Source organism: Rhinopithecus bieti, unplaced genomic scaffold (genome assembly GCF_001698545.2).
Source record: "Rhinopithecus bieti isolate Rb0 unplaced genomic scaffold, ASM169854v2 scaffold_7465, whole genome shotgun sequence".
Lineage (NCBI taxonomy): Eukaryota > Metazoa > Chordata > Mammalia > Primates > Cercopithecidae > Rhinopithecus > Rhinopithecus bieti.
The window spans coordinates 24,123-36,919 of NW_016805395.1; the positions used below are offsets into that span (position 1 = coordinate 24,123).

Consider the following 12,797-nt stretch of genomic DNA (forward strand, 5'->3'; position numbering starts at 1 on the left):
CCCCCCCCCCCCGCCCCCGCCCTATATTTTGTCTTTCCCTCTCTCTCCTTCATCTGATTTTGAGGCAGAAACCTACTCATCCATCTGTAAATTCATTGTTGGCCCTTCCCCTCTGCCAGCCCACCCCTGCAATCTTTCTCTACTCTATCTCCACCCACTGCAAACACCACAAACAGCAGCCCCTCCCCCTCCTCTGGAATGAAATTCTCTGTCCAGGGATAAGGTGCTTTCTTTCTCTTGGCAGAGCAGAGCCCCTGGAGTCTTGGGGGATCCTCTATTTGCTTCAAAACTTCGGTTTGTGTAATTAAGCTGCCTCCCAAGTAGGGCATGTTTCAAGCTTGTTTATTCTCCCTATTTCTTCAGGTCTATTGTGGCTCTTCTCACTATCAGTGGAGGCCAGTAAACAAGTTAGTGTGAAGCTGACACTAGCCTTATTACCTGTGACTGGCTCTAAAAAAGCACTTTCTCTGTTGCTTCCTCTCCTCCATCCCACCCCCAATCTCTGTTCTTTTTATTCCCCTCTCTGCTTATCTCAAATATGCCTATTTCTGTCAGTTGTTGACATTGTCTGCATCTTTATAAATGGTCTTTTACCAACTCTCATCCTAGACCACTACTTGGTGCATTTGTCAGTCCACAAGCAAAAGATACAGTCTCTGCCCTGCGGTACACCGAAGTCTAGGTAAGGACACAAAGACACATGAAAAAAGTGGGATACCAAAGGTAAATTTTGAAAAAAAAAATATCAAGGCGGTTATATGGAGATTGAGCTCTGTAATAGATCAGAGGATGGAGATGAAGTCCCATGGATAGGGCCAGGAGGGTTTCCTAGAAGAAGTGGAATTTGTGCTACATTTTGATGGATGATTCAGTATTAAATAAACCAAAAATGGAAGGGGATATCTTTCTAGGTGGGAATAGCAAAGAGATCAAATGCAGAAGATGTAAAGTGAGAGTAGGTGAGAGGGAGACCAGTTTGTAAAGAGAAAATAAGGGTAAGGAGAAAAGCCTTTGAGAGGAGTCCTTTACTGTAACAACTCAATGCACTATAGTGATTGAAGAGTTAACCTACAGTCATGATCACTGTCTGTCTATATGATCAGCTCACTACCTTTCTCCTATTCAAATTAATACTCATCAGTCTTCCAATTCTTCTGTCTTCATTTCTCCCTCAAGGACACAAGTACTTTACTGATTAATCTCAGCAATGTACCAGATCTTTTACAATGTCACTGGGTCACATGCTCTTTTAGCATCAGTCTTCCTCCCTTCTTCTGAGTTTCAGCCTCATTGATCCTCTTTCAGTCCCTAGAATGAGATAGGATCCCTCATGCCATGGATATTTCTAAGTGCTATTTCTTCTGCCTGGAACACTCTCCTCCCTCTCTAATTTTCCTTTCACTAGTTTGATTCTTATTCTTCCTTCAAATCCTATCCCAATAATCATGCCTTCAGGGAACCCTTCCTTAACCCTTCGTTTAGGTCATATCCACATACTATATGTCCTATAGCATCATGGACCTTTCATGTATTGCACTTTTTACTGGTATAATTTTACATACTGCTGTGTAATTTGTTTGTGTGGCAATTTTATTAACATTGATCTCTCCCAACTGTAAACTCCAAGATGATAGGATTAATATCTGTTTAATCCAAAATGGATAGTGGTGTTTGCAAAAATTATTCTCCCTGACCTTGTTTTACCCAACCAAAACAACAACTAGACTTTTTTACCTATCAGCTGAAAATATGTATCATTTTGCCCCTTTTTATACAAATTTACACCAAGATATTATTTTAGGCCAAAGAATACACACGGATAAACAAAAAAAATCCCATTAACAATAAAGTACTAAGACTTATTCGTTATCATCCCCTTTTCCCATTAACTCACTTATTGCTGCAAACCTTATAGTTTTGCTTGCTCTAACATTTGTAAGGTGGAAGGGGGAAAACAAAAGTCTTCCCAGGGCTTTCTCCAATCAGCCAGTTTATATCCGTAAAACTTAACTCCTTTTTCCTTTAGAAAAAAGACACTCATTGAGTTGTTGATGTCTATGCTACTGGGGGAGGAAATGAATACGCAGCTTAAAAACTGCATTCAGAACTATCTGGAGAAATATGCATTTCATTTTTTTTTTATCTGTTTGAAAAGGAAGTAACTGAAATATGACTAACTTCCAACTGGAAATTTACACATTTGATTAAGAACAGCCAGATGCTTGGGACCTTCACACTTCAAACCCAAATCAATTTTTCTTTCTGCCAACAATATCAAAGGACTGGGTGAAATCACTCATAGTACAAGTAGTGCAGTACTATGCCAGGTTCGCTAGAAACAGTATAAATATAACCAAAAGATTTTAACCATGCCTGTATCGTTCCAGCTAACAGTTTTGGTAACTCTGATAGTCTTTAAGTGAACAGAGTACCTGGACCATGTTCTAGGAAAGTGAGCCAGTTAACTACTAACTTTGCATTAACTAGTGGACGTCTTTTTTTTCTGAGACAGGGTCTCATTCTGTTGCCCAGGCTGGAGTGCAGTGGTGCAATATCTGCTCATGCAACCTCTAATTAGCAGATATATTGAAGTCTTCCAGGAAACAAAGGAAGGCAAAATCCTGGATCCTGTAGCCATTTCTTTTTTTATACAATCTTCTTTTGCTTCAGTGGAAAAAAGGATCACAAGGTCAGGTTTCCAATCAACTCATTTAGGACACTACCTCTGAAAGGGCATAAAATTTATTTTCAAGCAAATTCCCTAGAAGAATTTTAGCTCATCCTTCACACTGAATTACCTTTACTTCCTAGTGTTTTTTCAAACAACTGAGCTTTCCTGCTCACTAACTGAACCAGCTTAGAAAACAAGTTTCCATTGCTAGAAGTGGAGTTGGTAGTTATAGAAAATGAACATTTCAACCAAAGAACTTTGGGAAAAGCCCAGGAACTTTGCATGTTTGGTATAGGTTAGAAAATTTCAAGGTAACAATAATAGGACTGTAGAAAACATTTAATCAGCATTATTATATGTCAGGTAATATTCTAAGTCCTTTACATGTATTTATTTACCTAATTTGCACAACTCCATGATGTAGTCACTGTTATTCCTATTTTACATTTGAGAAAATCAGGCACAGAGAGTTTAAGTAAATTGCTCAAACTCACACAGCTAATAATTCCTCTACTAATTCTGATAATTTCTAGGCTAATAGTTATAATCATACTTTCATTTGGTAGTGCACTCAGAACTCTGTCCAAATCATCTTGTTCATGAGCAAATATAAGGATTCTATCTTTTGTGATGCAAACTCCTCACTAGAAGTCCACCAACCTTGCTAACAAAATGTGTGGCTTTTGAACTGTTCAAAGATTTGAAAATCTGTTAATATGAGACCTAAAATTACAGTCTGACTCTCAAATACATGGAAGAAAAGTGACTTACCTAAGAAAACAAAGCTAATAAATACTACAATCACATCAAAATGCAAGTGTTTTGGAATCATGTTAATGTAAATACGAAGTCAATTTTGATAAGTTAAGCTATATATTCAAAACCCAAGAGCAACCACTATAAAACTTCAAAACATAGTTTAAAATTATTAAAGTAATGAAAAGTTGCACAGAAAATAGCCACTCAAACAATGAGAGGAATACAGGACACGAGTAGTCATTAAACATATAGAAACAAAAAAGGAAAATTGCATGAAAACATAAAGCCATGTCAATGATAACATTAAATATTATTGATTACATAACTGAATCAAAAGACACAGATTGTAAGACTGAATTATAAACAAGGTTAAAATACATGCTATTTGTAAGACAAATTTAGATTCAAATACACAAATACATTGAAAGTAAAAGGACAGAAAAGATATTCTTTAAAACAATACCCAAGAAAAGGAGCTGGAGAGGCTATGTTAACATTGACAAAACAGATTTTAAAATAAATAAGCACATATTACTGAGATTTTAAAATAAATAATCACACATTACTGTGGTATATTTTATAATGATAAAATGATTAATCCATCAGTAAGATTTTATGATTATAAATATATATGCACCCATACACAGAGGCACTAAATGCATGAAGCAACAACTTATATAATGGGAGGAAGAATTAGACAATCTCATAATAATAGTTGGAGACTGCAATATACCAATTTCAATAATGGAAAGACCAACTATACAGAAGATCAAGAAGAATATAGAATAATTGAACAACACTATACCCCAACTAGACCTAACAGAGATTTAATAGAACAACAACAAAATATATTGTACATTCTTTTCCAGTGCCAATGGAATACATGGCAAGTAGACCATATAGTAGGCCATAAAGAAGCCTCAATAGATTTAATAAGGTTAAAATAATGCGAAGTATGTTGAAGATCCACAATGGTTTTAAATTATAAATCTTCAACAGAAAGAAATTTGGGATTTTTTTAACATGTGGAAATTAAACAATACACTCTTAAATACCAGTGGGTCAAATAAGATATTATAAGAGAAAATAAGATGAACAAACATGAAAATACAGCTTACCAAAACTTATGAAGTTCAGGAAACTTACAGTCGAAGTAAATTTATGGTTGAAGGAGACTTATGGTTGAAGATAACTATATTAAAATGAACACAAACATTGATTCTTTGATTAAATCAACAAAATTGGCAAATCTTTGGCTAGACTGACCAAGAAGATAGAAAACTCAAGTTACTAAAACCAGGAATGAAAGAGTAAACATTATTACTGACCTTATAGAAATAAGAAATTATCATAAGGAAGCATTATGAACAATTGTATTCCAATATATTAGATTACATAGACTAAAGGGATAAATTTCTAGAAATGCACAAATTACTCAAACTGACTTGAGATAAATGGAAATATAAATGGACATATAACAAGCAAGGAGACTAAGGATTAAAAAAAATCATGTGAACAAAATTCCAGGAGGAATTGGCTTCACTGGTAGATATTCCAGTCCTTCACAAAAAAAACTTCTCCACAAACATTTCTTAAAACAGAAGAGGAGAGCCCAGGCACGTTGGCTAACACCTGTAATACGAGCACTTTGAGAGGCCAAGGCAGGCGGATACCTCATCTCTACTAAAATACAAACATTATCTGGGCATGGTGGCACGCGCATGTAGTCCCAGCTACTCAGGAGGCTGAGGTAGGAGAATCTCTTGAACCCGAGAGGCGGAGGTTNGGCATTCCATATGGAGGGAACCATAGATAATGGTTTCACTCAAGATAAATGTTTCACTCAAGAATGGAGTTAGAAAATTGATCTATATCAACCTCCTTTATTTTTGATGCAAGAAATATCATTTTAAAAGTGACTTATCTACATCTAATCTGGTTTTCACTAAGATTATTAAGGCTGCTTTGTCTCTCCATTTTATTTGAGGAAAACAGGAAACTGATATGGGCCTCAATTTGATAAAATCCTATTCTCAGTGATTAACTTGATATTTTTTTCTTTTCATCAAAAAAGAAAAAAAAAATACTTCAGTCTCTCATTAACACTTCACTTGATAACACAGTCCAATCTTTGGGAAATAATGTAGTCTGGTGCTCAACATGATGGGGCCAAAGATTGCATCAGCCCTACTAAAGTAGAATTTTCCATAGTACTTAGTTACAGAGTAAGACAACTACAGGTAAATTGCTCAACCTAATATTATAAAATTGTCTTGAGCCTTGAGACTCAATATCTCATCCCAGCAGAAGCCCCAGATCTTTTGGGACAATTTTTGGGTGTTCCCAAAATAACTCATTTCCAATTTCTGTAAGGGTCATATATGCCAGCCAGGATTTTGACATTATTTCATATATTCGAACAGGCAAATCAGTTATCAATTTGGACACCAATTCATGTGATATACTTTGACACTAAACCTGGTAATAGCAATAAAAAGAGTCTCCCATATCTAAAGGTAAATCCCAGTGGCAGAGAGGGGTTGAGCTAAAGAATCAATATTCATCTACACCAAAATTGCCTGGATTACAACAAATTACAATTCCTCCATCTATTCTGGATCTTCGGATGATACAATCTTTAATAAGTTGGAACTATTTGTTACAACAAAGGTAGAAGAATTAAATTAGGAATTTTTAGAGAAAGTTATTATCAGGAGGGTAGGACTCACCACATTAGTTCGAACCAAATCCTGGTGCCAATTTTATCTAAGACTGGAATAACCAATGAGCTTCCTGGAGGCACGCACTGTAGTTAGACGATTTCCTCCAATGGGTGCTGTGAAATAAGATAATAGTAATAATAATGTGCCATAAAGAGAGGCTGAATAGCTTTTCAAATAAAATGTATATTTCAATAAACATGATTTATAAAAGATCATAAGATAGGAAAAGCTATTATATGATAAAACCAGAGGGAGTAAATGAGACCCACATACATATTTTAAAATGGTATTTACATGGCATTGATTTCTTTATTACAGAAATATGCACGATAACAATGTATTTCCAACCTGTCACTGCTGTTGCTATATTTTATTAGTAGTACTGACTAAACTCTAATGCATAAAATCCATATGTGGGTAACCCTATAATCATAAAGATAATGAGTGGACAAAAGACATAAAAAAATACTTCCCTCCACTTCCATTAAGATAAATGTGTTACATTAAAAAACACCAAAACAAAGGAGATTTTGTTTTGCTGTGAACTAACGTTGTTTTTTTTTTTTTTTTTTTTTTTTTTTTTCTTTCTCTTCCTTCTTGGCAACAAACTGTTACCATTGGGCAGTCCTTCATAAGGGAAGAGGAAAGATTGACTGGAACAACAGGTGGAGGACTCACTGTCTTGTTTTTTACCTACACCCCATACGAATTCTCTCTCTCCACTGAACTCAGTGATATGATCAAGGCTTTCGATTTTTACTGGGTATTAGCAACATTGGGTACTGACAATCATGCACCTTTACCAGGGATGTCCCAGGCCTACCCCAATATAGCATGTCTGATAAACATCTCCATTCAAACTCTGCACAAATATTTTGCTATAGAACCGAGAAATACTCTGCAAATGGAATTTCTTACCAAGTAGCAACTGCATTAGAATTTACCATTCAGTGCTTCCACCTGTAAAGTAGAATTCATCCCTTAGCTCCAAAACTTAACACTATTGTTACATTCTCATCCTTTTCGTAACCAGAGTAGACTAAAAACAAAGCCAAACTGCTAAATAGTATTATGACTTCCTGAAAATGATTTTTCTTACAATCTAAAACCAAATTTAAATAAAATGATTAGATAATTTAAGATATATTGAAGTCACCTTAATATTAAGGGAGAGTGGTTTTCACCACTCCACCAGAATCTGTATTCCTGGAAGGAATGAATATTATTTATTGTTTTTGTAAAGGAAGATAGAAGCAGTAACATTATTAATGCCTTTCAACAGGTTGATAAAGATTATACAGAAAAAATTTTATTCAAAATTCCAATCAAATTAGGAAGTTCAAATACCCAGAAGTTTTTATAACTGATATTAATTAAATGTAGACACATTCCAGCCCCATCACGGCACTGTGGAGGCAAGTCACAGTCCGTTCTGAGTCTCAGTTTCCTCTTCCCTTTAATTTCTTCGGTTTTGACGTCAGAAAAGCAACCTTTCAACGAGTCCCAGCTGGTGGCCTTATGGCTGTTCTTTTTCCATCATTTATTTCACCTGCTCACATTGGCCACTGTAAAACAATTTTTATTTCCTCAAAGTCTACAAGCAGAGGGGTGCATTAATTTTTGTTAGGACTTAATGAATATGATTACTACGATTTTATTTGAATATTTAGAAATAAATAGTATTAATTAACACCGGAAGCTAAGATCACAGAGAAAGATGCCCATAATATCCTTAAGTCTCCAAATTGCCCTTATTTTCCTCATCCTCTGTCCTTGTGCTTCTTGTCGGCAGGCATATTCACTCTAATTGTTAGGTCTCAACCTCAACCCTTCCCACCTGTTTCCTGGTCACTTCACCCCTCAGAAATAGAGATTACAGGCATACTCAGGACAACCATGTTAGAATCATTAGATCATTTACCCTTTGCAGTTGTTTCTCATAACTGTATTATTTTATCCATAAAGTAAAGGTGTATTCCCAGTGGTAGAACCTTTATCAGGCTCCCCCAATTTTCAGTACTAATATTCGGCAAACCCATGTTACAGGTTTTGTTCTTCCCTCATCAAGAAGGGCAAAAGGGCAGGGACTATATATCCATGACCACATACACAGACAAACAGGTTAACTTACACAATTAGGCGCTGAACAAACCACAGCAAGGCAAACAATTCTCACTGCATTTTACCCACAAAGGCAATTGAATAGATCAAGCTTTTAGCAAGGGTTGGCCTGAATGTTTCTGTGAAGCATCTTCCTGGTTCTCCCTTTTAACTTGCAGAGGCACATTCTGAAAGGAACTGGCCTGATTTTTCCAATAAGGTTTCCATTCCCATCTCTGATTGGCAGGAAGATTGCTTCTAGAATGTAGATGCCATCAAGTTTATTCAGGTTAACTCATCCTTCTTGGCAAGAATGCAACTTTCATCTGTGACAGGCCAAAGGGTTTATAATCTATGTTGATGGGATACGATGTTTGGAATTTTGTTCTGAAAAATAAATGTGTTCAAAGCCATTGGATAAATCTGGATCTCAGGTTATTATTATTGGTCTTCATGTTAGTCAAGAATAAATAAAGATGGTATTAATTTTGTAAGGTTAGCAAACTGAATAACCCCGCCAAGCTCATGAAATGTTCTAACCTTTGAATTTGTTCTGGTCTTTTCCACACTGAAATAATGATAAATGTACATTTTGCTGAATTTCGTTTTAAAAAAAGTAACTGGAAAATACAGTATTTATCAACTCAGTAAGGGACCTTTTTACTGAAAATATTTAAAAATTTACAAGGAAGAGAAGTTTAAAGATGACATATGATGCATTTGTGTTTGGCAAACAGCAATTAATTTACATATAATAGCAAATGCAGTTTATGACAGAGTTTTTCACTTCAAACCTGATTCTTCCTTTATGGTTAAGTTCCATGAATTATTCAAATATAGCAACTGTCACATTCTCCATAAATCAATTTAAGCATCAAAAGGCCCATGTCATGTATAGTTTTACTTAGAAGAAACCTCATCATAATACAAGCCACGTTAGCTTCCACAATAAATTGTAAACCAAAGAAACTACAAAGCTAGCCAACTATACTTTCTAAATTGTTCTACACTGTGATTTTAAATTAGCTCTTTAGAACAACTGTGTTACATGAAACAGCAGCCGAAAATCCTGTATCTCTTCCACGGAAACAATATTTATTGCCAAAAACAATGGAAATTCTCGTTTTTTTACCATTCAAGCACGAAGATCCTTGTTCAGTACTTCAGAGTTGAAGTCTAACTTCTTTCCTTACACTCTCCAAGGCATCAGTGGTTTCCACTGATAGTTTTGGCTATGCTATCCCCCACCCCCAAACGCCAAATCAAATCTTTTCTCAAAGAGAAGCTTACCCCAAGAAAGATGTGTGCTAGATGAGAGAATGTGCTGATGCCTGTAGATAATGTAATAACTAAACATGTAAAATGGGCCACCTCGCCCTTTGGAAGTGCATATTTTTATCCATTGTTTTTTTTAACAGGGGAAAGGTTAGCCCAGCCTAAAGTAGCAGACTCTGGGCTGCCGCAGCTTTCTTACTGCAAACCGCATCATTCTGAAATATGTCTGCGGCTTATTTACATTTATCTCTTTCCCTTTGTTAAACGACTCCCTCTCTGAATGCTGTACCCGCATGCCTTTAGGCAAACCAGGACACAAAAAGGCTGAAGTCCGAGCTGAGGCGAGGGCCAGGGGAACTTCTGGGGGTCTCAATAGGAAATGCTTTTCATTGTAAGAAGGCATAATTAGGATCTAGATCCCGCCCAATCCCCTGTGCTCATCGTTCCCTTAGTCACCAGTCACTGGACTGAATAAAGGTTTTTCCTTAAAGAGCATCTGCCAGAAAAGCAGTTTCACAGTCAAGCATTAATGGCTTAAGTGCCACTTTGACAATATAAAAAGTGTCTTTCCTGAACGATTAATCCACAGAGAAGCCTGTGTGCCTGTCGTTGCGCAAGGACTGCAGAGGAGGAGACAAAATTTCAGACAAGGAGAGTGTTTCAATTTACGCATTACCATATTCACTCCTACTTGTTTTAAAATAATTACAACAACAATATTGATTAATAATAAGTAGGGGCAAGGAAAAGGGCAAAAATGAAAGGACCGCTAAATATATTCCTATCACACTGGCAAAATTCAATCTCACACCATCACCAAAACTATGAAGTAAAATTTAATACTATACTCACTTAAGCCAGGTAAGTGCCCCCAGATAGAGAACTGTACTAGGGTCCCAGCTCTGGACACCCATCTTCCAAGGACTAGGGAGTGTTCTGTGGCCAAAAGGAAAGGGTCTATCTTTTTAAAAACTGCCTCGCAGTAAAGTCTAATTACCATGAAAGTTTCAGAGGTTGCTAAAATACAAAAAATAAATACGGCACCAGATGCAATCGTTATTTATAATAGAGAGTTATCTGCAATTGTATTACCTCCTCCCACCCTCCCCCATGGCAAGTTTTCTTTCTAATTTCTACAGGTTTACTGCCTTGGTCATCCACCATTTCTTTCTCTCCCCCCCCCCCCGCCCCCGCCCTATATTTGTCCTTTCCCTCTCTTCCTTCATCTGATTTTGAGGCAGAAACCTACTCAATCCATCTGTAAATTCATTGTTGGCCCTTCCCCTCTGCCAGCCCACCCCTGCAATCTTTCTCTACTCTATCTCCACCCACTGCAAACACCACAAACAGCAGCCCCTCCCCTCCTCTGGAATGAAATTCTCTGTCCAGGGATAAGGTGCTTTCTTTCTCTTGGCAGAGCAGAGCCCCTGGAGTCTTGGGGATCCTCTATTTGCTTCAAAACTTCGGTTTGTGTAATTAAGCTGCCTCCCAAGTAGGGCATGTTTCAAGCTTGTTTATTCTCCCTATTTCTTCAGGTCTATTGTGGCTCTTCTCACTATCAGTGGAGGCCAGTAAACAAGTTAGTGTGAAGCTGACACTAGCCTTATTACCTGTGACTGGCTCTAAAAAAGCACTTTCTCTGTTGCTTCCTCTCCTCCATCCCACCCCAATCTCTGTTCTTTTATTCCCCTCTCTGCTTATCTCAAATATGCCTATTTCTGTCAGTTGTTGACATTGTCTGCATCTTTATAAATGGTCTTTTACCAACTCTCATCCTAGACCACTACTTGGTGCATTTGTCAGTCCACAAGCAAAAGATACAGTCTCTGCCCTGCGGTACACCGAAGTCTAGGTAAGGACACAAAGACACATGAAAAAAGTGGGATACCAAAGGTAAATTTTGAAAAAAAAAATATCAAGGCGGTTATATGGAGATTGAGCTCTGTAATAGATCAGAGGATGGAGATGAAGTCCCATGGATAGGGCCAGGAGGGTTTCCTAGAAGAAGTGGAATTTGTGCTACATTTTGATGGATGATTCAGTATTAAATAAACCAAAATGGAAGGGGATATCTTTCTAGGTGGGAATAGCAAAGAGATCAAATGCAGAAGATGTAAAGTGAGAGTAGGTGAGAGGGAGACCAGTTTGTAAAGAGAAAATAAGGGTAAGGAGAAAAGCCTTTGAGAGGAGTCCTTTACTGTAACAACTCAATGCACTATAGTGATTGAAGAGTTAACCTACAGTCATGATCACTGTCTGTCTATATGATCAGCTCACTACCTTTCTCCTATTCAAATTAATACTCATCAGTCTTCCAATTCTTCTGTCTTCATTTCTCCCTCAAGGACACAAGTACTTTACTGATTAATCTCAGCAATGTACCAGATCTTTTACAATGTCACTGGGTCACATGCTCTTTTAGCATCAGTCTTCCTCCCTTCTTCTGAGTTTCAGCCTCATTGATCCTCTTTCAGTCCCTAGAATGAGATAGGATCCCTCATGCCATGGATATTTCTAAGTGCTATTTCTTCTGCCTGGAACACTCTCCTCCCTCTCTAATTTTCCTTTCACTAGTTTGATTCTTATTCTTCCTTCAAATCCTATCCCAATAATCATGCCTTCAGGGAACCCTTCCTTAACCCTTCGTTTAGGTCATATCCACATACTATATGTCCTATAGCATCATGGACCTTTCATGTATTGCACTTTTACTGGTATAATTTTACATACTGCTGTGTAATTTGTTTGTGTGGCAATTTTATTAACATTGATCTCTCCCAACTGTAAACTCCAAGATGATAGGATTAATATCTGTTTAATCCAAAATGGATAGTGGTGTTTGCAAAATTATTCTCCCTGACCTTGTTTTACCCAACCAAAACAACAACTAGACTTTTTTACCTATCAGCTGAAAATATGTATCATTTTGCCCCTTTTATACAAATTTACACCAAGATATTATTTTAGGCCAAAGAATACACACGGATAAACAAAAAAAATCCCATTAACAATAAAGTACTAAGACTTATTCGTTATCATCCCCTTTTCCCATTAACTCACTTATTGCTGCAAACCTTATAGTTTTGCTTGCTCTAACATTTGTAAGGTGGAAGGGGAAAACAAAAGTCTTCCCAGGGCTTTCTCCAATCAGCCAGTTTATATCCGTAAAACTTAACTCCTTTTCCTTTAGAAAAAAGACACTCATTGAGTTGTTGATGTCTATGCTACTGGGGAGGAAATGAATACGCAGCTTAAAACTGCATTCAGAA

The 12,797-nt window shown here is 36.9% G+C and overlaps 1 protein-coding gene across 1 annotated transcript in view; it reads right to left on the minus strand.

The window, feature by feature from the left end:
* LPAR4 (lysophosphatidic acid receptor 4) overlaps positions 1-6,247 on the minus strand; it is a 16,830-nt gene extending 10,583 nt beyond the window's left edge. Inside the window, exon 1 of the mRNA XM_017872321.1 lies at positions 6,160-6,247. The gene's annotated coding sequence lies outside the window, so the exon portion shown is untranslated. The remainder of the gene's footprint in view (positions 1-6,159) is intronic.
* Positions 6,248-12,797: the final 6,550 nt, after the last annotated feature.